At 44.4% G+C, this 26,839-nt stretch overlaps 1 protein-coding gene across 10 annotated transcripts in view; it reads right to left on the bottom strand.

Moving 5' to 3' along the window:
* Positions 1–26,839, bottom strand: part of LOC122534996 (homeotic protein antennapedia-like) — a 158,691-nt gene that overhangs the window by 40,279 nt on the left and 91,573 nt on the right. For 3 of the 10 annotated variants that reach the window (XM_043666129.1, XM_043666138.1, XM_043666139.1), the window contains exon 1: positions 20,420–21,911. The exons of 4 other annotated variants lie outside the window; for them this stretch is intronic. The gene's annotated coding sequence lies outside the window, so the exon portion shown is untranslated. Of the gene's footprint in view, positions 1–4,672; positions 4,804–20,419; positions 21,912–26,117; positions 26,174–26,839 lie in introns of those variants that run through there. 3 more of the 10 variants (XM_043666136.1, XM_043666130.1, XM_043666133.1) reach the window with 3 other exon arrangements.

The raw sequence follows: 26,839 nt of genomic DNA, 5'->3' as shown, positions 1-26,839 counted from the left end.
CGCGATTTTTCGACTTTCATAGTGCAAGATCTAAATTTCATTGCGCTGTAAACTTTTCTCCATTTCTTGAACTTTGTTGATTTCTCTCGCACGAGTTTCATGCGACTTCAACATCGTCAGTGGTTTCTAGCGTTGAAGAGATTGATTGACGTTTAATAACGCATAAAAACGAGCACGAGAACAGATAATAAATTAGCCGTAGCAACGGCAAACAAAAGAGCCACGATTTACATTTGAATGGTAGAAACGACATTAAACACGGAAACCCGTAAAATCTCTCGCGGGATCTTCTCATTGTGAAGGTAAAATTCCCTTTTAATTCTCAATTATAACTTGCAGCGCTGTTAACTCGCGTTGTTAATTCATAACGTCACAAGTTAACGATCAAAGTGTAATTGTTGAATAATTAACAAAGGGGGCAGCAACGTAGTTCGATAATGTACTTTGAGTTATACTTTCGAAGGAAGATTTTTTTTTTTTGTTAAACGAGCGGAACGCGTTTAACAGAAGATTATCTATATTAATAACCTTTAATTAATCCGGACATTCAAGATCTCTGCGCTTTCTGCTCATTTCTCATCCGGCCGCGGCGTAAGCTTCTCTAAGCTACTAGACACTCCAAACCCCGACCCAGTGGCCACGGATCTACTAAATCAGAAGCGCAACGAAGCGTCTTCACCCTTGGATCACCCTCGAATTCGGGGGTTTTGCTCAAGTTGCCGACCGAACGTGAGGCAAAGTTCAAAGTCTGTTCGACGATGTCTACAAAGTGGCAACTCGCAAAAGGTCGCAACGCGTCGTTACGTCGTCTGGCACCGTCTCGTCCCTCCAATTATTTAAATCTCTTTCCGATTTTCTTCAACTGTTTGTCAAGGCAAAGTTCTGCCCGAGAGGCAAGCAAGATTCGAACGACCTTTGAAATTAATTCTCGGAGTTGAAAATAAAGAAACATCACTACGTTGTAATAACTTGACCTTGCTGTTCTTTCTGACTTTGTCAAGTTCTGTCTTCAGATATTTCTCTGTTTCGGTAATATTTTATTTGCAAAAAGCGTGGATCGTGAAATTATGTTGAATACTAACACCAAATGTTTGAAACAATATCTGTTGGATCATAATATTTCTTTTGAAATATATAGACGCCGAGAGAACGTCGAGTAATTAGAGATTAAGTTAGATGTGTTAACCGTCAGAGAATATTGAATATTCAATTATTATATATTAGAAAATTGATATTGGATATGTTTATAAAAATTAATAGCACAATGAATAGTTTTTATATATTCTATGAATATAATTTTTAATTAAAATAAAAATAGAACCTAGATGGAAAATTATCGTACGTGTTAAATTATCTTATACAGAGTTGGATGTTTTATATACTTTTGAATCTTCCATAAATGTATAAAAAAAAACAACAGTCTTCCTACAATAGTTATTTAGAATTTTCCTTTTCTCCTACCAATATACATATATATCTCACCCGTAGAAAAACATCTTTTTATCATATTCTGTATATTATGTCATCTTGTCAAGTCTACAAGTAAAAAAATTCTAGATCTCCGCTTTTCAATTACCAAACATCTTACGATACGATAGCAAGTAAGCTGACGGTAGTGCGAAACAACTGTCGCGGATAATAGAAGCGGTCCGAACAGAATACATTCGTCACGAAGACACAATGCATACGAAACGTTGCACGAACAAGCGCGCGTGCAAAGTGAAGTCGATTATTCGCGGAGTGCTGTATGCGGCAGCTCGCGATGGAATGGAATATTTTCTACCGGCTCGAAACATGTTCCTTGCCGGTGACAGCGTCTCGCTGACTCACATTCTTTTCCTCTGAATCCGCAATTAAAAAAAAAAAAAAAAAAAAAAATCAACCTCGCCGTGGAAATAAAAAAATATTCACCTGTTCCTTGTTCCTCGTTCGCGCCTCATCTACATTCGCGATTTCTCCGCGTTTTCGTAACCTGTTGCCGCGTCGTTCGCGCATTTTTCCCCTCGAACGAATATTTTCACAATGTTTCCTCACTAGAGCTAGAAATTTCATACTTCCTCGGCATCGTCGCGAATTCACATCTCTTTGCAAGTTTCAAAATTCTTGTCAATAAGCTATAATCTGTCCAAATTCAAAATTTCCACAATTCTTTGCCGTCTTTCGGTATGATTCTGCATTTAGTACAAATTAAACATAAACTTCAGCTAATGAAAAATCAAAAATTCACTCGACGGATGGGTAATTAAATCTAGTTGATTCTAAATATAAGAATTTTGGAATTTGTATCGTGAAATACTGTCTGCCCCTTTCAAAATCGGCAATTAGATGGGAGTCACGATCACGAGCCATTTCACTGCATTGCAACATGGAAAGAAAGTCGCGTTGCAGAACCCGTTAATCGCGCTGTAAACTCGTTTCTTAACACGCCGATTATCCTCGAGAGCTTTAATCCCGGTGACCCTCGTCAATTCAAAGGGTTCGAGCTTCATTGAATATTTATAGGGTTGCGATACCATATCGAAACGATTCCTCCACCTCCTTTAGTAACAATCAACGGCACCATTACTATACACGTTGCTCCGTATATTTCTTCTACTTCCTCGTAGAAACAAAATCGCCGATGCATTACAATCGAGTATATAAACGAAATTCGTGTTTCTTTTTTTTTTTTTTCCGGATCCAGCCGCGTGCTGCCAGTCAGAATTAAAAATAGTCCGTTCAGGCTGAAAGATTATGCAACACGAGTTCTCCCCGTTATCTGTTCCTCTCAGATAATAAAGAACAGTCGGCGTGAGTCCTGGCGAGTCGAACGAGTCCTCTGCGACCGCCACGTGGCCCCCCAAACCGTTTGACCAGCATTTCTGATTTTAATCCGAGATAATACGAGGCTATCACGCCCGACGACACATTTGTCTTTGCGATCCGACTAGGTCCACCACAGAGACTAGAGATATTCCGCGTTGCTTCCGTTTCAGTCGACGAAAGCTGGAGAAATAATTGTTTCTTACAGATACAGGCGTTAACAGAAGAGAGTGAAAGTCGTACGGAATCTTTTTTGATGTCTTGTACGCAAGGCTATAATTTCATTATAAGAAAACATACTAATTTTTCATATTCTACATGTCAGAATGTATGACTGATTTTATTGGGTTATAATGTAAATTTTTTTTGTTTTTATTGTATCACCAATCCGGGACAACAGACTATACTATCATTCAAAAAATTGGAGCACCCTGCCAATTTTTGAAATCATATCTTCTCAACAAGTGAAAGATATTAATGTAGAGATACTGATATTTACTTATAAACTGTTGCTATTTAAATTATGTTGCACATAATTTTAACAAGTAATAATTTGATGCTGTTTCAGACTGTCTTACGACAGAAACTTCTGACACTTGAACGTAAAAACAATCACCCATCGATTGGAACAATAATATTCACAAGATTCAGGTACGAATTTTTAACTAAAATCTTTCATTACCAAGAGCATTAAATCGAGCGTCAAACGTTCACACGTACGAATCAAACTTACTATCGCTTTCCTATCACGTTGTTATCGACTATAAATCAAAGTCTCGTCTCCATTACATTCTCATCATTAAAAACATCACACATTCAACGTCAAACGTTTAACGCACATCGACGTTGTATTACGGCCTTTTTACCACACTGTCATCGAACGTTTATCAAACGAACGTTCCATTCTATTTTACGATGTTCGTCCTTGATAAAATGGTTGCCGTGCATCAACGACTAACAATAGCTCGCGGGCACTCGCGCGTGACTCGTGATTTTTCTTCGCGGTTGCTATTGGTCGATAACTGCGAAAAACGATCGACCGAGGCAATGCAGTTGGAGCGCGCAGAGCCACGAAACACACAGGTGAGAATACATGTACGCGTAAATAGTGTAAATAGGAGCAGAGAAAACCGGCGATTTATATCGAGCGGGGACAGCTCGAGACGCGGCGTTATCGCGGGCTCGTTGTCAACCGCGAAAACCGACGACGCGGTCCTACATCCGCAGACTGCGCAAACACGCTGCCAATTACGTACACACACCATCGCCTATCGATACGCAAAGACGTGACGAAACTCGGCAGGCTTTCTCCGAGTGGAGCGCGTGCCACCGTTTCCGCGAGAGCGGAACGATTCTCGCCGCATCGCGCCTCGAGAGCACGCCTCTGATTACGATAATTAGCTCGAGAAATCGGCATGTGTAATTAATACGAATTTATTCGACGCGGTTTGAAACACACGCCCGAGTCGATTCTGATCCATCGATAGCTGAAAGATCAACTGTCAGGGAGGGTTTTAGAATTTTTCATTTAATCGAATTTTATTACCAATTTCTACCACGGGAAGTACAGTGAGGTATGAAATTATATGGAATTAGAAATACTCGAAATTTTAGTAATCGTAACAAAACAAATTACAACTATAGTCGTATCTTTTATACTGCTACGTGAAAGAAGACTTCTCTTACTAGATTACAATTTTTCTACGTACCACTTCAAAATCTTCGTCTACTCGACATTTCATTGGTAGAATCTCGTTATTCATTTTATAAAAATAAGATAATTGCGTGTGTCAACGTTCTACCGCACACAAGAATTCCGGCTGAATATGGCATTAAAAAGATCAGTGATTAAGTTACGACGGTTCAATACCTTTTCTGGTTGCGACGAATTGAACGTGTCCGGTGATTCACGATCAACATGGTAGATGAAACACTGTGTACCGTTCGACGTACGATCCGATTCGCCAGTCCGGGGACGATCATTTGATTACGACGATCCAGCGTGAGAGCTGCGCGAGGAGCTAACAGCTCGGACTGACCAACACTTGAAACCACCTAAGGAAAGCGTCCTGCTCACATTGACAAACTTTTCCAACGATTCCGCGTTTCACCTACGAGCATTCGACGGTCGTTGAACAATTTCCGCGCGTTCGTGCGCGGCGACTCTTCGGCTTACTGACAGACACGTGGGAGCTCGGCAACGTCACGTTCGGGATCACGTGTCCGACGTTCACCGGAGCATGTACGATTCACGAGTACAGCCACGACGACGATCATGATCACCGGGTTGGATCTTCCAGCGGACTGTCATCGACGCGAAGCGAAGCGACGCGACGCGACGCGACGCGAAAGAGGCTGGTTGCCGCTTGGGATGTACGAGCCGACGACGCAAGCTAGCGCGACTCCGCGTCCGCGTCGGTGCTTCTGACTCGGCAGAAGTACAGGCAGAAACGAAACTACACAATGTGACGGCTAACGCGCGCACACGGGCGGCCAACGAGCGCCTGTCAGAGCAACGAAGAGAGAGGAGCAGAGAGCGCAAGAGAGACGAGGAGCTGGTGGCAGACGCGAGGACATCGTGGTGTGTGCGTACGTGCACGCGCGTGTAGGAGACGAAGACGAGCCGAATGCGAGCCGGGAGGAAAAAAAGGGATGCGTTGTTGCACACGTGTATATGTATAGACGAGAGCGTGTGTGTGTGTGTGTGTGTGTGTGTGTGTCTGTTGGTATACGAACGGCTGGTATACGCGTGTGCGTGGATGGTGAATGTGTGCAGAGAAGCGTATCCTCCTGTCGAGCGTGGAGCGGACGAGAGCGTCGAGCTGTCAGCGCACCCCACCCCGAATCCCCCCTTGAAACCAACCCCTCCTACCGTGACGAACCCCCACCCCGTAGCTGTGCTTTGCTTTCCCTCGTCTACGTTCCCCTCTCTCCTGATCGTTTCTCTCTCTTTCTCTCGCCCCTTTTTCGCCGTACGCCATCCCCCGTGCACAACCCCTCTGTGTGCGACGGAACCACGCCGAAGAAAACCCAATGAAACGAGGGAAAAACGCGCCCGTCGTTCGAGAATCAACGTTCTGACGAATTTTACCAGCTTCGAGAAGTCTCCTAACTGTTTTACAGTTAGGTTATTATTATTATTGTTGTTGGTGTTGTTTAGGATCAAGTTTTATCAATAGAGAGAGAAAGAAAGAGAGAAGAGAGTTTGGATGGACAGAGTGTTCTTTAGAGAGATCGTGCAGTATCCGCGTAGTTGGAGGTAGCCGGAATGAATTTATTGCTTTCGCAGCCAGCAGAATTAAGTAGTAAAACCCAGCTAACGTTCGCCGCGATTTCATTTACGATTGTCACCGGCGATCACACTATCCGGTCGAGTTAATTTCCATACATTTAAACCGCACCGCGTGCTGCCCCTCTCTCACCTTCTCTCTCTCTGCATTATTCACCGCGCGACGCATCAACACCTCCGAAAAGTCCTCGTGCCGCGACACGGCCGAGCAAGTTTTAAATACTATTCATAATATCATCCTACCCCCGGATCCTGTGTGCCTCTTTCTTTTCCCAACAAATTTCAAATGTCACCGCTGCTCGTTTCATCGGGCAAACGGAACGAGCGGCAGACAGGAGTGAAAAAAAAATAGAGGGGAACGGCCCAAAAAAAAAAAAGGAGAAAAAAATGAAAGGGGAACGTAGTCACAGAAGAATATAACGCGCAGACCGGCGGAAAAGCGTGATCCCTTTGCGTCCATCGCGACGTAGACGGATCATAATTCTTGCTTATAACCCCCGAAATAACTGAGTCTCCGGCACTCCACCCTCTTGCCCTTCGATTTCGATTTCGCCCGTATCCTCCTCTCCCTCTCGTCTACATCGATGCGTGGCCAGAGAGGCTGGCCCTCTCTAATCATGATAAAATGTTAGCTCGGTGACGAGAAGTCGAGCGGGCAGCGACTCGCTCCGCGAGGCGTCACCCGTAATTGTCCGAAAGCTGTAAATCACCGGCGGAAAACGGAAAATTTGTGGCGACGCCAAGATTCGCGCGGTTCCCGGTTACGGGGCATTTCACTTTTCATAGTAGAGCAGACAGAATGGAATGGGAGAGACAGTGAGATATTATATATATATATATATTTTTTAAAGAAATCTACAGCGAATCACATCTGAAATTAGGAGAGTTGGTTTAGTCAAATGTACATTTAATTTTATCAAAAAGTATTTGGAAAAATAGGATTTTCGAGTCGTTGGTATGGAAATTTTATAGAGATACTTTGCGATTAGTTGTGAAACAAAACAATTTCTAGTTTTGTTAGGGGTTTATAGATGTTGCTCGATTTTCTTTAATGTATTTAATTAGTTTCGTCTCTTTGCGGCACATTTTGCAGAGATCTTAATTTATCTTGGAATTCATTATACGTATTATTTAAAATCGATAGTCTACATCTTAACTCTGAATCTACGAATCCATTAACACAATTAGTCACAGCAGATTCCAAGTAGAACAAATTACTCTCAGTCCTCAAGAATTTATAAATTTCAAATGATTCCGCATCAGAGGTAAAAGTATTATTCCTTAGTATTTCACCCTTCAATTTAATATCAAAAAAGTTAATATCAAAAAAGAGTCAGCGTCCACGCTTATTGTTGGACGTACAGTTCCATTTCCTGTTCCATTTTCCCTTAGCTTCCTGTTCACCCCCACCATCGAACCGTGACCAAGGCCCACCCCGTCTTCACGGGCAGAGAATGTCAGTCGACAGCCGAGGGGTTGGGTTCGCGAGTCAGCTCGAAGGATAGCCATCGTCTGGCAATGAGAACGTGTGCACACTCGTGTTCGTGATGTGTCCGTGTAGATTCAAGGAGCTCGTCTCGAGGGACGATTGAACGGTCGGCCATTGGCGGAACAACCGGAGGCTGACCTTTGGGGAGGCGAGAATCCAAGGGTCCTGATTACCAGCGAAAACGGATCCCTTTGTCCTTGCGGACGAAGGGGCAATAGCTGCTCTTTGTTGAGAAATTTGCCGCGTGTATGGAATCGATCGATGTGCAAACAACGTGTGCAAATATTGCACGCTCCCGCTGTTCGTTTCTCTCGGACTGTTTCGTGGCCCGATAGTGGAAGATCGAGGTTGACCAAGAAAATGGTACCCGCAGTACGACTTTATTAGCCGCGACGTCATCATTTGTCCCGTTCTTATCTCTCATTCCCTTCGTTCGTGCACCCATCACCGTCATTTGGACTAATCGAGACGTGACCGTACAGTCAGAGAGTTTCCTTACTTCTTTTCTCTTCGCGCGAAATGAAAAAAATCTTCGTTCAAAGTCTGTTTGTTTCGAGCCACTTGTCACGACAAAATTTAGTTTTTAAAATTGTTCGATTGCATCTGTCGATCCGAATATAAACGAAAAATCATAAAAGCGGCAATCCGTTGATATACAAAATACTGATAAAATACAAGAGAACAGTCAAACGTTTCCAAATTTCCATTTTCAATTCTAAACGTTCTTGCGACGTAAAATAGAAGAAATACTTATTAATACCTAAGTAGCCAAGTAAATAAATCCGCAATAATCACTACATCTCTTCCGTCTCACAGTGCGGAGCGTTTGACATGAAAGTTGGACGATAATACCTGTCGTGAATTAACTATAATTTTCCAAACGACTCGTCGACCTTTTCCAAGTGCCGACGAGTCGCAGACGACTCGAGTTTCCGAGGAAAATGGAGTTGGTTTGCGTCCCGGGCAGCGCAGCAGAGTGATGACTCTATCCAATCGGCCGAGCCGATTTCTCATCCGTGTTCATCCATGTAGCCGTGGGCAGAGCCGCGGCTCAGACCCGAGGAAGAAAGAAACGAGCCCATCGGGTCGGGGCAGAGAAGCGCCTATGATTTATGGCCGCCATTACGATCCTGATAATTATATGCTGCCCTATGGCCGCCCCCTCGTACACGTCGCACGAAAGGAACGAGAGAGGATCGGTAGATGATATCCTGCCTGCTGACCGGCAATACAGAACAACCGTGGCCGTTGCTCGAAACACCGACGAAACATCGACGAGCGAACGAAAGCCAGCCGGACGCGACCAGAGGCCGTTCCTTCTGATTGCTCCGATCGTTTTGATACGCTTTGATATTCCGGGAGGGCAAGTATGGGTTTCGACCCTCCGGTTTCCAACTCGGCCAAATTGCCGCGCGGAAGGAGAAAAATTGCGCGGCTCGAATTACTCCACGATGCCTACCATCTGGTGACGATTACAGATCCTCCGCTCCGTGACGCCTGCTACCGACCATTATGAATTTCTTTCAAGGCCTTCGCGGCCCCACGAAGAAACGTATCGAGAGCCGATCGATAAGCAACACGCGCCGGAGTATATAAGTTGGAAACGAAGAAACGTATTGAATTAACCCACTCGCGCTGGAATAACGTGCCACGCACGTTGAGGATTTTTTTGCAACGTTCTCTCAATTTTAAGTATATTTAAATGTAACCCAGGCAAAGCAAATGATAAATTTGTTACTTGTATCACTTGTTAATCATTTCTATCCAATGATATCATACCGACGAGTTCAAAAGAGAAAGAAAGCGACGAATTATTGTATACGATTCGGTCACTCGTTATGGTCCGCGCAAACAGTTGCCAGCGCAAGGGGGTTAAAATGTTGCACGCATCAGCTACGAAATTATATGAAATACACACCGTCATCCATCAATTATATTTTTGATCATTCTTGGATCACTTTATCAGAAGGCAAAAAAAAAAAAAAAAAAGGAAAGAAAATTTTCTATAATTATTCTCAAACTTCTTCCCGAACGTACGCAATATATTTTCTTATCGCAACAATGAAAATGTACAAATGTTCAATGTTTTCCTCTTTAAATCAATTTGAGAAGAAACTTTTGTATAATTAGCCGAATGAAGTTTGAGAAAGAGATACGTGGGAACAATTTCAGCACCTGGACGGACGGAAACAATTACCAACGGTAGCGAGAGGCAAAGAAGAAAAAAAGACCCTTGACCCACGGAAGATAAAGTATTCGTACGTTCGGCCGCGAAAATCCCTACTCCCAGCTGTCGGACAACGTCGGTCGTAAATATCGTGCGCAAAGAGGCTGGTAGTTTCCTCACTATTCCCCGAGGACCACTTATTACGCGGATTCCCAGGCCGCAGTACAATCATCTAAGTATCTCTCAACGACCATGATCGAATCAAATTGACTGGACTAATGACAGAGTGTCGCGTGGATCGGAGAAAACATTCAACATTATTGCTAAAGATTACAAAGACCGTTTCACCGGTCTCAATCGCGTGCGTGCATCCTCATCGTCGAAAGTATCCTTCTTTCTCAAAAGAACTAAGTTTCCACTGAAACTTTCGACAGCTGCGGTACTTTGCCTTCGAAACGGCCAAAATTACGTTCCGCCACGCTTCTTACATTTTATTTTTACTGCAGAAGCAGTAAGCTTTCCGTACATTTAACGCTCACGAATTACTAGAGCAACGAACGTCGTTTTGCTTCCGAAATCACTAGCCGAATTACATTCGATGCTGCAATTTTACAGGTGCTTTGTTTTAATTTAACGATTCTCTACGATCCTCTATTGGCGCATGTAAACTTCTTTTGTTTACTTAAAAAGATGTACTTCTGGTCGAATATAGTTTCAGTATTAATAATTTATATAATTTCCGATTTATAATTTCAACAAATGACAAGCGAAATAATAAAAGATCCGAGGAGCACACGACACAAGTACCGTCGAGGTTGTTCGAATAATTATAAGCTACGCCCGATACGCGGCACTCTTCGCAGTAAATTGTTGAAAAGCGAAACAGGAAGCGTTGGTCGCCCATCGAGGTCCGACTGCCGATTACGCAACGCGACGCTCGTTACGCTAGTTACCACCAGTAAAATATTTCACAGGGACGCGCGAACAGACGAAACAAACATCCCTCGGCCCCGGCGATAAATTACAGCCGTTCTAAAAAGAGACCGAAAGAGAGAAAAAGGGCGAGGAACAGAGAGAAAGAAAAATGGCTCGTGGTGATTTGCGTTCTCGCGATAGAATTAAGATCGCGACCACGAGCCACCATCGTCGTTTGCCACCGTTCTCTTTGGTATTGAGACGTCTCTCGTCGACGTTAACGCGCCGTTGCGTCACGCTTTTCGACTTTTACAATAATAAATCGACTGGTCCATTGTGTCCCGATGCGTCGGTCGGACGCACGTATATACGTCGGGCGCGTGAGTGTGCGTGAATGTGTAGCGCGCGAAGTACCGTGATTTGCATAACCAACCAAACGACCAACCGGAGGGCCGCCAGCGCGCACAGAAGCATCGCGTGAAACGTACCCGGCTACACGTGTAAGCTCTGCCGCGCGGCAAACACGATGTGTACAAGGAACGGCGGAGGATTCATGAGAACCGACCAGGATATACCTGCGCTTCCCGCTACACGTACCACGTGGCATCGTTTTGTCCTTACTCCAGGCAGCCAGCTTTTTTCCCCCCCTTTTTTCTCTCGTTCACAGATTTTTATATCTTCTTTTTTTTTTTCTTTTTTTGTTTCCTTTCGTTAGTAATGTTGCATTTCGAGTGTTTGATTTCGAATGTTGGATTTCACACAGCGATTTGTGATAAGCTGTGTGCTTGAAAATAGGGTGGATTATTTAGTGAGATCGATCGTTTGTTGAATTTGCAGGATTTTTTGGTTCTAGAAGTCGTCGTAGGTGCTGGAAGTTGTCCGCTGCTACTGGGGAAGTTAAATCTTCCAAAGCTGACGCCACGAGATGAAAAAAAGCACTCGAAACAGAAGGTAAATTAACATCAGAGTGATTACCACAGTGATTAAATTTTAAATTCTACCGATATTGTATATCTCCTATTTCAATTCCTCCGATATAATTCGAATCGAACTATCGGATGAATACGCTGTATGGGAAATGTATGAATTCTTCAATACCAATACCAATTCTTCAAATAGTGATTTCCTTGATGAGAGCGTTTCAGTATATTGTACATATAAAAAATGAATGTCTGTCGCTATAATACAATCAAAAAACAAACAAATAATTAAATATATAAATAAAAATATACAAGATATATAAAAATATATATATATAAATATATAAATATTCAAGCATTAATATACACGTATTAAACCAATTGTATAAAATGCAAATCCAAACGTTTGGTCGGTACTTAACTGACTAATTCTAGTGTTAACAATATTCGACATGGCTCAATACCCGATCTTCCCTTCAAATTATCCCAATTATCCCAAATGTCTTGCAGAAACCTTCCTAATCGCCGTTACCTCCGTGAAGACTCGCTAACCTCCGTAACCATTGACATACCGAAAGAAAGAAGAAAAGAAAGGAAAACGGCGGGATCGGAGAGGAAGGAGCGGGATAATGTCGGTCTTGGCAATCGAGCGACGAAGAGCGGCGGTTATTGTTCACCGCGCTGCAATTAGCGCGGTATAAATCACGCGGATAACGAGACGCGGCGCCCCGAAGGCGTCACACGATGTCGCGAGCATGGTGGCGGGAAAAGGGCGAGAAGGACAGAGGGCAGAAAAAGAGACAACGTCGACGTACCGGGGGCGGCTAGCGTTCCGTTCGCCAACCACGCGACGTTTCTCAGGAAGAACTTCCAACGCGGAGGACAAACTCCATCACTCTCTCTCTCTCTCTCTCTGTCTCTGTCTCCCTCGTACCCTCTCTATTTCTCTTTCCATTCTTCTCTCTTTGTCTCTCTAATCCTTCTCGCGTCTCTGTTCTCTCTTGCTCGTCTACTCCTCCTTCGTTTTCTCGCCAGTGTTCTCCTTCACTGTCTGGCAGTTGCCATTGCAAACAGCAACAGTGTTGCCAGAGAGCCCACGCGCCATCCATCTTGCCGCGCGCTAGCACGAAAATAACTCGAATTTAAGAAGCTCGCGCGTGAAAACAATACCGGGGGCGGGTTGCGTAACGGCTCTATCGCTTTTTCGACGAATTAACGCGGGACCACCGCACAGGCCGAGGAGATGAATTGAGTTAGCGCTGGCTGGCTTGATTGGCTCGAAAATTTGAGTAATGTTACTGTGAAATTGATGGGATTGGGATTTTAGTTGGAGAGATCGACTGTTTCGTGAATTATCTCGGTGTAATTTAGTCGATCGATCGTATCGAGGAAACAATGGAATTACGCTGCTATCACGATGCCGTGTGCTACTTGTAGAAAACTTGAGTATCATCTTCACTTTGAAATTATTAAATTGAGTTGCCCAGGAAATAGGGCACCTTGCGACTGACATAGGTGATAAAACTATATAAAAGATACTGTAATTGCAAATTTGTAGAAAAATTTAGCGACGTTGTATTGGAATTGATGTAATTGAACATTTGCTCAACTTCGAGAGCAAGATGGGCAAATATTCAGTTACAGTGATTTTGCATTTTATAATCATCGTAGCTGCATACATTGACACGTCACACTCTGACTGAGTTGTCGAATTATTTTTAAATCATATACGCACGTTACGAATACCTTAAAAAACGTAGAAGAACTAGGAAAATGTTATACGTATGCGGAGGAAATAAACGGAGAAGACTCCTATCAGCTTTTCCCTTTTCCAAGAGAGAAATGCCAACGCCGGTGCTCTTTCGGTCAATAGATATCGACGCGTCCCGTTAACCTATTAAAGACGCATTCCCAACGCGGATAATGTGCATTCGCCCCCTATTGTTTCCGGCCGGTGTGTATTTATCGTCTCCCGTTCTCTCGACTCGCGGCAAAATCGCGTCTAAATTTATGCTCGTTTAAAAAGCGGTTTAAAATACCGCGACCATTAAAACAGTCGAAAAGAACGCGAACCAGCTCTATATAATTTCGCGGCTCGAACCCTCTCTCGATGAATTATCGAACGCGCGCGGCCCGTTGGTTTTCCATCTGGCGCGGCGTTGCCCTCTTCCATCGAACTTCGCTTCCTCGATCCTTTCGTTCAACTCGCTGATTTATCGCGATGGGAAAGCAGAAGAAATAACAGGAGGAATGTGTACGAGACGGTGCGTTTCATGGCTCGTTCCCGAAATAAAAATGTTGGGAACACCCATGGGAGACCAACAACCTCGGTTTACCGCGTTAACGAACCGCTTTTCTCCGATTTCTCGTTGAAAGAATTCGAGCAAGGGGCTCGAAGAGAGATAACAAGATGGAGCTAGTTTGGACGGAGTACGTAAATCGAGATTGGAAGGGTTAGTTCTGAAAAGGGGTTGGTCGAGAAATTCTTATTATGCGTTTAGTAGTTGATTTTGTCAGGAGCTAGAGGACCGATTGTTAGATTGTACGTGGTAAGACTGTATAATAAATAAATTCGAAAGGAAACGCGAGAGTACATAATATGCAAACAGTATATAAAATTTACGTATCTTTCGATTTCAAATTCTTGGATGAATAATATAACAATTCTCTATCTATAATATGTACTTTTATTGGATAAATTGTACAACGAAAGAAATGAGAGGAAGAAACCAAAGCTCGAACATCGACCGCAACTCTCCGCCAGTATCCCCGAGGAATAAATTCGAGATCGGATACTTTCCCGCTCGCTCGGGGAGTCACGTTTTCATATCTCGACCTTGAATACAGCTCGTCGCCAGGCAAAAATCCGCCGGAAAGAAAGGAAGTACGAAGGAGGTGAAGAAAGGGAAGAAGGTCGAGCAATAGTGATACTAAGAGCACGAAATTTCTCTTTTTCCCTCGTAAGCTGTGTCGTTCGCCTCTGTTTGCCCTTTGTAGCGAACGAACGGTCCGCGTCCCGGGGAAATCGGGGAAAGTTTGCGCAAGAGCGTGCGGACCATTGTGGGCCTAGGGAGCGAAAAAAAGAAAGTTAAAACCTCGTGAGAGCATTGTTGGTTGCGTCACCGGCGGGCTATTCCTCCGAACCTTCCCTCTGTCGCCCCTCACCACTCTTCTTTCGCCACGGAGCCGACGAGGCCTCGTGTATAATATCAAAATTTATGGCACCGGCCGCTCCGGGGCCTTGCGCTCGCTATACCGTACCATCAAGCTTCTTCTCTTCAGCACCTTCCGTCTGCTTTTTGCCTTCTTCCGTTCGTCCTTCCTTGCGAGTCGCCTTTCAAAGCTTTCCGATCTAACATCGTGCATAGGTATAATATTTTCTATTTATTTATTTATTTTTCTTTTTCAAATAAACAACGAGATTCTGTTTATAAAAGTTTTGTTAAATGACAGTTCACCTAGAGAAGAATTGGAGTGAATGTTTAGAGAATCAATACACATCGATAGGAAATTTTTTTGAACTTTAATCGATAATATGAAACTCTATTCTAGACAACTTTTGCATGATCGGACGCGTGATTTTTAGACGCGTTTTCAAACGTATAAAAATGGTAATTTTATCGCTTGGTGTTTGATTTTAATAAAATTTTAAACAAGAAAAACTTCGTTGGAGCTATTTGATAATTATTCCGTAATTAAATTGTTTGAGTAGCAAACAGAAGATGAAGAACACGTAAGAAAGTTCAATTTGAGATACAAAAGTAATAGCACATCCTCGCATGTGTGATTGTGTTTGAGAGAATCAACCTTTCAGTTCCCAATGAGGCGAGCCACTTTCACAACCCCCGAAAGAGGAACATTAATCCTACCAAGGAGAGCCTCCTCGTTCACAACGATTTTCCTCTTTCCGTGGAACGTCCTCGGCCCTTCACCGAAATCCAAACCGCGCTTATTAATAACCGAATCATGAGAACTAGCGCACATGCGGGACAGTTTGCGTGCCAAGGTAATCAGTATAATGATCAGCGGTCGAACTGACGTATCGTCAAGATAATATATATGACGGCACACGGCAGCAGATGTGTTGCACGACGTGACGTGGTCTAACGCGTCATTGATAGCCCTCTGTTCCTCCTATTTCCCCTTGATCGGCTCGTTCCCTCTCTCCCTTTCGTTCTCTCTCACTCTCTCTTTTAGTGTATACCGTTCCCCTTCCCGACAGCCACCCTCCATCAAATTTTCCTATCACCCCCCGTCCATTCCCTTCATTTCCTGCCTTCACAACCCTCCCCCACCCCCCGTTGCCGCACTGTCACGAACGGAAGGGCCGTAATACGAACGAGGGGAACCTCAGCCAACCAGCATCGTGGCCTTTCGGACTAAGAATTCCGCGCGAGCCGCGCCCAGACTCGGTCTTTTTCCTCCAAGAACCAGCATGGAGTATTTCAGTTTTTTTTTCTGTTTTTTTTTTTTCTTTTTTTCGAAACGAGCATCACGCAGCTCGAGAGGTGTCGAAATGGCGAACGCTCCTGACGCTTCGAGAAGACGAACACGCTTGAGAACACAAACGGAAGCGTTGAGATTCGGGCGAGGTACGGATGAGATTGATAGTAGGTACTTTAAGTAAATCGGAGAGACTGTTGCTAACTCGAACGTGTTATAAATTCATTGTCGAATTGAATCTTAGTAGCAAACTTTTGTGCTTTCGAATGTGAAATTTTTTCGAGCTTTTAAAATACTGGAGGCACTAAATCTATTGTTGAAAATATTTCTTTGAATTCTTCTTCAACCTGAACTGAATTATAGCAAGACATCGTTTGCATGATCTATTACTTTCCGATTTACGGTATACTAGAAAATATGACAAGAATTTCAGACTTTTTGAAGTGCGAAACTGGCCATCGAAAGAAGAATCACATAATCATTTTTTTTATGAAAAGAAGACTGTAATCTTTGAATACACCAATAACCAACTAGACTTGTTCTACAATTTCTACACGATGAAACAAAACCGTGTGGTTCATATTCCATCCGTCGCGAGTATAAATCAGCGACTCGTTCAAAAAAAAAAAAAAAAAAAAAAAAAAAAGAAACTTCAAAAAAAAAACCACGTAAGTACTCTAACACAAGTTCCTATAAATAGATTCCATACTTCCACTTGCATTCAAAACGCACGGAAGGACGTCGAACGTCAGCCAAGGTCCGAGAAGCCGTACCTGAAAGGAAACGCTCGATTCCACCGGTTTTTCCACACGGTGCAGATCGATTTCATCTCGCGAGAGCGCGAACGCACAACGATCACGCGGCTCTCCTGCACTCGAGCGGGCAATTATCGGCATTTAATCAAAATGACCGGCCATTAGCCATTAGCCATTATCTAGGTAAGCGATCTAGGCTCGTGGACAAACGAGCCGGAGGAATGCTTCCTGGGAAGCCGGTACCACGCGCGGCGGCAGCGGCGGCGGTCGAGCAGCGAGGCCCTCCGGCATCCGATCGGCACGTCGATGAAATTTGTTGACGTGCCGGAAGAAAAACGGGATTGTGACGCGTTGTCGAGCGGCCGCGTCGCGACACAGGCAAGAACCGTGCCCGGACGAATTGCAGCTAACGCTGGAATCTCTGTTTTTACGCGGACCCCACGGCCCCAACCTGCAAGCCACCGCGCCGAACAATTACAATTAAGAGCGGTTAGCGAGTTACCGAACGGTCGTGGCACACGGCCCGTCACGCGGACGATCGAACGTGTGTGCGCCCGCACTTTTCGAAGAAACCGTAATTCCTGCGTCGTCGTTAAGTCCTCGATGGACGACGGCTGGGAAAACGCGCGCACGCAGCTGAGAAAATTTCTTTCCCACTTCCTTTTTTTCCACGATTTCGATCGTTTCCTTTTGTTTTTTTCTTTTTTTTTTTTTTCTTTTTTTTTTAATTCTTAACTCCTCAACAATTAAAAAGTTACGAACAGTTGTTAACTGTTTTTAAATGGTCGCTGTAAACGATCAATGAGGATGGTTCTTTTGTTTTTAGCTCCTCGGATTAATAATTTCAAGTTTTATGTTATTTTTTTATAACTGTTTGTTAAATAGTTACTGTAAACGATCACGTACTGTTGATTTTGTACGTACAATCACGAAATTTAGTGTTATTTTTAGCTTAACGGGTAAATAACTTGGTGCAGGTTTTTGATGATGCAGAAACGTTACTCCTGAGGATTCAAAACTGTGTTTAAGTATTGCAGAAAGTAGTTGGATACTCACAGATTAGATTTTAGAGTTGACGAATGAGACTGAAATTTGTAACATTCGTGTTGCGCGTGATGTGTAATAGTGCGACAGATTTTTCGTTATGAACACGGTTAAATCAACCTCAGAGTATGTTCCGTTTCAACAAATTGATAGCCATTTATTTCTACTTGTCATTTCGTTATTTTAAAAAACTGACTTACGTTTTCGTTGAAACGATGCCCACCTTTAGCAAACGAATCGGTATGTACATACCTATTTTCCGCGACGCCTGTCACGTGAAAGGCGGTACGAGAAAGGAACGTGGGAAGAAGTTGGCGATCCACACCATCGCTAATTGTACAGGAGGAATGAAAATTGCGTAATTCATGCACTTGCGTCGGGGAACGTGAAAGGAGCCAGCCAAATGCTCAACTTATTTCCAAGTAATCTTGCGACACTAATCGCCGAAGTACGACAAAAACAATATCGACGGCGAGAGAAAAAATTCGTCTGCCAAGAAGGACATAATTTTGCAATTAAGACGGCGAGACAAGGAGTCTCGACATTTATACGTCTCCGTTGCGTAGATTCTCAGACTTCCTGGATTTTTCGAGAAGATCGTAAGCGCGTTAACACAGGCCCAAACAGGGAGGCGCAGCAGCCACGTGTTACGAGGCAGAGACGCACCCGCGCCAATAACGATTAATCTTTCAGCGACTTCGATTCCCGCTACCTGTGCAATTTATTCGTTCCTCGATTCGCTTAGCGCGACCACGTTCGTTTATTTTTACGGAGAGGGGAGCGGGATGGAGAGCGGATTTCGATTTCATCGGGGCGGACGTGCCGGCGGAAGACACCCCCGGGAAACGAAAATCGGGAAGAGGAGAAAAAAAAAACAACTGATATAAATAAAAGGAAAAAGAAAGCGACTGAGGGGGAGAGGGAAAAATCAGATAACTTCGTCGAGGTACGAACGTTTCATCGATACGAGCGGGGAATTTTGATGAATAAGCGGGAATTCGGTAACGAATTTTGGCGGGAGCATTGATCAACCGTTACCGAGGCTATCGTAATGTGACATTCGAAGCGTGTCGCTTGTTGCCGGGCCGGCGTTAATTTAAACGTCACGTTATCTCCGCGCACGTCGCGCATTTTATCATAACGTTCCGGGCAGTCGATGCTGTCGCGGTCGATGTTCACGCGAATTTCGTGTCGCTCCTTGGCGACGTTCAAGGCCTGCCACTCTCTCTCTCTCTCTCCCCGATATATTTCCCTCTGCTAAATTATTCAACGAATGACCTGTTGTACGTAAACGCGATTGTGCCACCCCCTTGCTTCTCCCTCTAACCGCCCCGACACGCGGCTCCCGTTCCTCGTATTTTATGCCCGCCACTCGCTCCTCCTTGCACCATTTTAATATTAATTAAGAACAATGGGATCGATGACTGAAGCTTTGACACGAGTTCGTTTGAATTTGAAAATTCGCAGTTGTTCGAGTCCCTGGTAATATCCGAAAAGAGGAAACTTTCGATATCGTCACCGTGAAAAACAAATCGGAGCCAATTGACAGTGCTCTCTATTGCTAACGAATACTTCGTAAAAGAAAATTCATGCTTTAATGCTGAATTGTCAAAACCAATGACCAATCTTTCTCAATCTACCAAAGAAAATTGACAATTATCAAATTATCAATTATCTCCATTATTTTGAAGTATCGAATTCGAGTTCGAAATAAAGTAAAGTTTAAACATCAGTGACGCTCGATTAGAATTCAACGGAGCTTTCCCTGAAAAGTCAGTAGAAGGTAAGAACGTAAGCTCTGTGCAGGTTTTCGCGCGGCCGAGTTACACGGGGTTGAAACGATAAATTCCGCGCGACGGCCAGCCAAATTCATTAGTTTCCCCGTGAATCAGAACTGCGAATTATATTTAGCGAGACGCGCGGCGCTCATTGTTGTCGCGAGCGTCGAATTCCGCGTCCGGCATGTTCCTCCGAGGAGAAACGGACACGCGTTTCACGAACACGAATCGAGACGCTCGTTGTGATTCGACCCGACGGACAACCGTGGAATTTCACCAGGCATTTTTCTCCCCTGAGGACCACACCGGTCGCATTCCCCGCTTCGGATAATTTGTAAAAAGCCGGGCGACCACGCTCGCGGAACTGGACCTCGGTCGCGTTATTACGGCAATTCCGCGCGTCGTTTTATTACCGGTAGACGCTCGATATCTCCTCAAGAGAGGCCGCTAGAACCGGTCTCCCATCGGTCGTCTTTTTTCCCTCGGCCGGTACACGTGACGCGTACGCGCGCTCTTTCGCGGATCCTGAAATCTACGTTTGAGAGAAACGAGATTTCGACGACTCAATCTCGTCGTTGAAAATCGAGTCCCGCGAAATCTCATTCGTTTCCAAATACATACATACGGCATCGCCAGCTCGATTTCTACGTGTCAAGCACGCAGTTTCGACAACGTCCATCCAATGAGCAGACAAAAACAAAACAGTTGGCAAGAGTCGACGAAGAGAGAAGAAAAAGAAGGAGAAGTGAAGAAACGAAAGGGAGAGGATACGTAGTCGAGCCGTAGAATGACGAAGAATGGGAGTGAACGCGCTCACCTCCGTCGCTTCTTTTTCCGTCGCCTCCGTCGGCGAGGTCTCCTCCTGGTTTCCCCCCTGTGCAAGGGGGTAGCTAGGTTCCCCTGTAGTTTCAGGGCCGTTGCTGCTACGCTGGCCCCGGTTTCCCCTTCTGCCTGGCTTCTTCCCTGCACCGGGGGCCTTGTTGTCCGTGCCCCGGCGCTGGGCTCCGTCGTGGCTGCTTCTTCCCTCCACGCACTGGCACCTCCTCAAACAATCCCGTGGCGTTCTTGCTCTTGCTCTTACTCGTGCTTGTGCTCGAGCTTGTGCTCGTGCTCGTGCTCGTGCTCGTGGTCCTGACAGACCAAGCGTGAACGCGTACAGTCACCGAGCCAGCCAGCACCGAATTACTTGGCCTCGAATGCAAACCACCCGACACCGTCCACCAAACATCTGTCCTTCGCGGAAACTTACTCTTCTCTACGAGGCGAAGCGACCATTCGAGTCCAATCACCATCACCCTTCTCTCGCACGAGCCTCTTTCCTTTTTTCACCGTTTTTTTCTTTCTCTCTCTCTCTCTCTCTCTCTCTCTCTCTTTCGCAGGATCCGCGATCGGAACCGTAGATATTCTCAAATGACGCGCGTCACCTCTCAGAGCGTTTCTTCGCGTCCTTTACCGTTCTCAACACTTCTGCAAAAAAGAACACTCTCTCTGGCTACTCATTTGGCCGAAAGTTTCGCATGAAATTTTACAAACGCGAGTTTCGCCGTATCACGAGTGCCAGTCACACAGCCAACCCGTATGCCGATGAATAACAATAAAAAATAAGCGAGCGATTGCCTTAGCGAGTCATGAACCTGGCCGGTTCATTCGATTGTCATCCGTGGTCGATTCTCCGGTGAACGGAGCTGCTGAGCGAACGCGCCAAGCTTTACGAGAGAGCAACATCCGCCGGTCGACTACCACTTCCTCTTTTCGCCAATTGATAGACAACGCGTACACCGCTTGTGTGACCGCCGTCGCGGTGGTGTGGACAGTTTAAAGTGGCCAGCCGTAGTATCCGTAACTCTTTCCGTTTTCTATCGTCGTTCTGTTAACTGGACGCGCTTCCTCTCTCTGCGAAACTCTGGACGCACCAGCGACTGGCTGGACTCAGCGGCAGCTTCCCGTTTGGGTGGTCATGTCGTAGCACGTGCACACCGTGGTCGCGAGACGATCGTGATGCGTGTCGTTTACAACGGTCGTCGTTCGTCACCGATGGCAGAACGATGCTCGCGGCGGCATTATTCCGTCGACGATCGGCGCGCGACTCGGCTGGTACTGTTCCGTTGGCCAGCGTCGGTTTGGCCGCGCGTTCCTCGATTTTCATGGAAAACCGCGGACCCTGGGGTACCTTGCGCCGCGCGTGTATATCTGAACCGAGAGATGCGACCACTCTGGTCCGCGAATTCCGGCCGCTCGGTTTCGCAGCCTCCGACCGGCGGGACCAGAGCGCCGCGACGCGAGGCGCCCTGTGCACATGCGTTAAGCTGACGCGCTCCTCGTCTCTCCCTCTCCCTCTCTCTCTCTCTCTCTCTCTCTCTTCTATCCCCTTGTACACCCGCGTTCTCCGCTCTCCTTCGCTCGTTCCTCTCTTTACGCCCCCGTGATCCAACACGACGGTGGTTGCGTATATCCAGCCCTCCCTCTTCCTTTTCTCTTTGTCTCCGTCACGCTTCCTTGCTCTCTTTCTCCTCTCTTTCGCCTCCTCGCACGCCTTCCTTGTCCGCCGTGCACTTTCTCCCGCGAACAGAGAGAATCTCCTCTGTTCTCTCCCGACGAGTCGTTACCGCCGCCGCCGCCGCCGCCGCCGCCGCCGCTGCTTTTCACTCGCTCGTTCGGCTACGCTTCGCTCCCTCGATTCGGTTGCAGAGGATCGAGGGTTGCGAAGCGCTGTCACTTGTACGCCGTGCTTCTTTCTACGTCAACAAAGGGAGGGCGTACGCTCGATAACATTTGATCGCCCCGTATTCGACGATTCGCCACCCGTATTCGCTCACCAGTCGGACGAGTGAAAATAAATTGGACGGTCCGAACGGACGCGAACGGAACGCTTAGGAAATGAACGATCGACGTCCGACGAGGATGGCTAACGTTTCGAACTTTTCTTCCTGCGTTGGACTGTTTTTCTGTTCAATTTTTAGAAATTGTCGAAGAGAGATATGTATGGAAAATCACGTACTTATTTTTATGTGAACTTGAGAAACTGCAGCATATTAATTATTATTGGCCAAAATTGCTTTTCTTTGTGCGCAAATGAAAGCGCGAACTTTTTACGAGAAACAAAAGCTTTGTCCATTTTGTTCGATTATGTAAAGCTCTTATCTTTTTCGACAAAAGACAATTACAGGAATGATTTGATATCATCGTCAGTACTGAAATTTAGCAAAGCAATTCTGACACTACCGCAATTTTAAAGGCTACTTCGTTAGATAATATTTGATGAACTTGCACAGCGTTTTTTTTTTTCCATTTTGAAGTCGAAATGCGACACAAATAATTGTCAAAGAGATGTTTTTTTTTGCTTCTTCACCAAATTATGAAACAACAAATAAAATCAAGTTACATATATGTCCATCTGTTCGAAAAAAAAAAAGCTCAATCTTTTGATTATTATAAATTCAGAGTCTTAGCATATATGTATATCTGATTGACCCTATTGTCAAGTATGCTAATTACACGTAATAACGTCAAACATTGTAGAAAAATATTTCTTGCACGCTTCGTGAGCGTGCAATTCTTTTCGCGACGTATGCTCTCCTATTGTATGTTGTTTGCACGCAAATCGAAACTGATCGATCGGTTTGAGTAGAATGTTTCAGTGAAACAGGTCGGCTGAAACGCGAAGGTTAATCGATTAATTTACTTCGATATTCCCGCCCGTATCAATTTCATCTTTCATTCGCTTCGTCCACTATAGACGTTATCTCCGGCTGTTCAAATTCATATCGGTGGAAAAATAGAAAACACCGACTTTCCATCGCTCCACCCACATAATCGTTTCCCCTTCTAGAGCTCATCCCACACTATCGTGCTCTCAAAAAAAAAAAGCTGGCAATTCCAGCCAGTCCGGCTTCGTAAAATATTGCTGCCACCTATTTCGAAAAAACCAGCGTGTCACTCCATCGAAAACGAGGCTCCGCGAGTATACTCGGTGAATATACAATTCGAAACGAGCGATTCGAAATGGGAAAGCGGCGCGTGGAGTTGCCGAGTGACGAGTAGGGATGGGATCTAGTCCAATACGCGCCTACAAATCCGAGACGAGTTCGATATCGAAATATCTAACTGTACTTTCCTTAAATTTCAAAAGCTACACCTAATTCTCAAGAATACTTCAATCAGCGCACGTGCCATGTATTCGTTTTATACAGTTCATCGTTTCCAAACCGCAGGATGAGGAGGCTATCTCCAGGTTTCGGAAACGTAATTGTAATTTTCGAAACTTTAACACTTTGAACTCGTATACTACGCTGGACATGGCGATACAAATTTGCTATAAAAAGAACCTTCATATGACACTTTGGAAATTGTTTTGAAAGCTATCATACTTTAAAAAGTTATAAAAAAATAAATTATATAATAACAAGTGAGTAAGTAATTAAATAATAACAATAAATTAGTAAGAAACATTAAATTTATTCATCGTACATTAATTTACCCAATTTACCTTGAAATAAATACAAGCGAACACGCAACGATATTGAAAACAAGTTCGAGTTCAACGGTTCGCTCGAATCTTGGAAATCGGGGCAGAATCGCTTCTAGTGTCTGCTACAGGATTTTAGTAAAATGAAAAAAACAATAATGAAGAATATACTTGAAAACTGCGTATATTCTCATTTCCGAAAGTACCATACCACCCAGAAAACTTGCCAGTACCATTGGAAATACTCAGAATCTAACGACCAAAAATTCGAACTCGCTTGTAAGGCAACACTCGATCCCATCTCGCAGTGACGAGTGATCGCGCGATGCACCACGTGCCACGAGAGCCGGCGTACGCGAATCGAATTGAATGCGAGTCTCTCGAACCTCGGCGGGACGTGCACGGCCTACGACGAGCGGGCGGAGGACCGCGCGCGGAAAATCACAGAAAATCCGTGCTCGATCCGTGTCGACGGATCTGGCCGCCGATCTTTCCGCGGCCATCGTGAAGTTATCGAACGCCGTTGTCGTATCGTGGACAAAGAGAGAGGGGAGGAGAAAGAGAAAGAGAGAACGTGGAACGCGTACTCGCCGTGGCCTCTATATCTATCTGTAACGCTCTGCCAGGCAAGAAATGATATAAATAGGCGAGCGTGTCGATGGCAACACCACGCTCGATTCACCTGCGTGTTGAGTTGATGGAATGGAAGCTTATAATTCTGGGACGTAATATTGAGAAGGTAAAGTTGGTGAAGGTCTGTGTTGGAGGGTTGCAAAGGGTTAGGGTTTGGAGTAAATTTTTGGGGAGAAGTATATGGAAGTATAGTTTTGAACTTAACATCGATAGAGTACATTGAAGAATTTGTAGTGAGTTTTTAATATGGTATTTTTTGTATATATTTGTGTATATGTGTGTTAATTTGTGGTAATTAATTATTTCGAATGGCATATCAAATCTACGAAAACTCTTCCTATTTATGAAATTACTTTTTTTTTTTGAAGAAGCTTTACGACTGTTGTATCGTTATTTTGAACGATGCACGTTACCATTTCTTTAGCAACAAATACAATTGTTCTTAAGCTACTGACTTTTCAACAAAGATAAACAGATATATTTAACTGTTTTTACCAAAAACGATGGCTATTTTTAAGGTGTGACAAACTAACACACATTGTCAAGAAACTCTTATACTTTCTGGAACGTAATATTGAGAAGGTAAAGTTGGTGAAGGTCTGTGTTGGAGAGTTGCAAAGGGTTAGGGTTTGGAGTAAATTTTTGGGGAGAAGTATATGGAAGTATAGTTTTGAAATTAACATCGATAGAGTACATTGAAGAATTTGTAGTGAGTTTTTAATATGGTATTATTTGTATATATTTGTATATATGTGTGTTAATTTGTGGTAATTAATTATTTCGAATGGCATATCAAAACTACGAAAACTCTTCCTATTTATGAAATTACTTTTTTTTTTGGAGAAGCTTTACGACTGTTGTACTGTTATTTTGAACGATGTAAGTTCTTTAGCAAATACAATTGTTCATAAGCTGACTTTTCAACGAAGATAAACAGATATATTTAACTGTTTTTACCAAAAACAGTGGCTGTTTCTAAGGTATGACAAACTAACACACATTGTCAACAAACTCTTATACTTTCAGAAAGAAATAAAGAGGATTCATCTTCGAACTATCGCCTCATGCTACAAAAGACGTGTTTCTTGCCATTGTATTAAAAGACCAGTAACAAACGTTACGTACATAATCGAAGACACGAGTCAGAATCATTGGAAGCGAAAGACCGTCGAAAGAAATTCCTGCTAACAATCTGAGCAACGAAACGTCGGAGGGGGGATTGCTTATATCCCGGGCGATCGAGACACGAGGCGTAAAATTGCAGCGCGAAACGCGATCGTTTCCTGCGCAAAGCGCGACGGTTTGCTTGGCACGCGGTTGATAGGAAAATACCCGAGTGCCAAGGCGTTTCTAATTACGAGGAACAAGATGTACATCGTCATGGATGGAGCGCGGCCGCGGGAGAATCAACACTTACCGGCACCACCGTGAACGACTCGCGCTCGCGCAGGAGAAACATCAAAGCGCTCTTACCTGCAACAGTTAGAAAAAGAAGGATTTTTGATTAATTAGTGCCGTGCGGTTTGCCAAGCGAATTAATTACACGAAGATATCGCGGGATAAGCGGGCAACGTACGCGGAACGCGCGCCATTACAATGCATTTGCATTATAAATATTAATCGAAGCGAAATTCGACGAATTTTCAGCCCGAATTATTTATCGCGCGCACGCGGCTGTTAATTATTTGTTTGGGAAACTGAAACCTTATATGTCCCTCACTCTCTCTTTTTCTCTTTCTTTCTTTCTTTTTTTCTCTCGCATTGTATACGCGGCGTTCTGTTAATTGATCGTCAAATACGTGACTGACGCCCACCAGCAAGGTACCTTCCCTTGGCTGTACCCTAATTGAAAACCACCGACGCCTCCGGAACAGTGATGTTCTGGTTTAGAGATTGCTACGCCGGAAGGAATGACCGGATCCGCGCGTATGCTCTTCCTAACGAACTCGGCACTCGGTGCTTTTCAATTTGAATGGAATTACGGAGCACGTCTCGGGTTCGTGTTCGACATTTGTCTCTACGCGTTTTTGTTATGTACAGAAACTCCGCATTATTCAATGTGCGAGCAGGTAAACCGAGTTGGAGCTTTTCATGGTCGAGCCATTCCCGTGCGTTTCTAGAAAATCTAGAAAACGTGTA

This window comes from Frieseomelitta varia, unplaced genomic scaffold (genome assembly GCF_011392965.1).
Source record: "Frieseomelitta varia isolate USP_RPSP 00005682 unplaced genomic scaffold, Fvar_1.2 scaffold_659, whole genome shotgun sequence".
In the NCBI taxonomy this organism is placed as follows: domain Eukaryota; kingdom Metazoa; phylum Arthropoda; class Insecta; order Hymenoptera; family Apidae; genus Frieseomelitta; species Frieseomelitta varia.
This window is presented reverse-complemented; position numbering and strand designations above follow the sequence as displayed.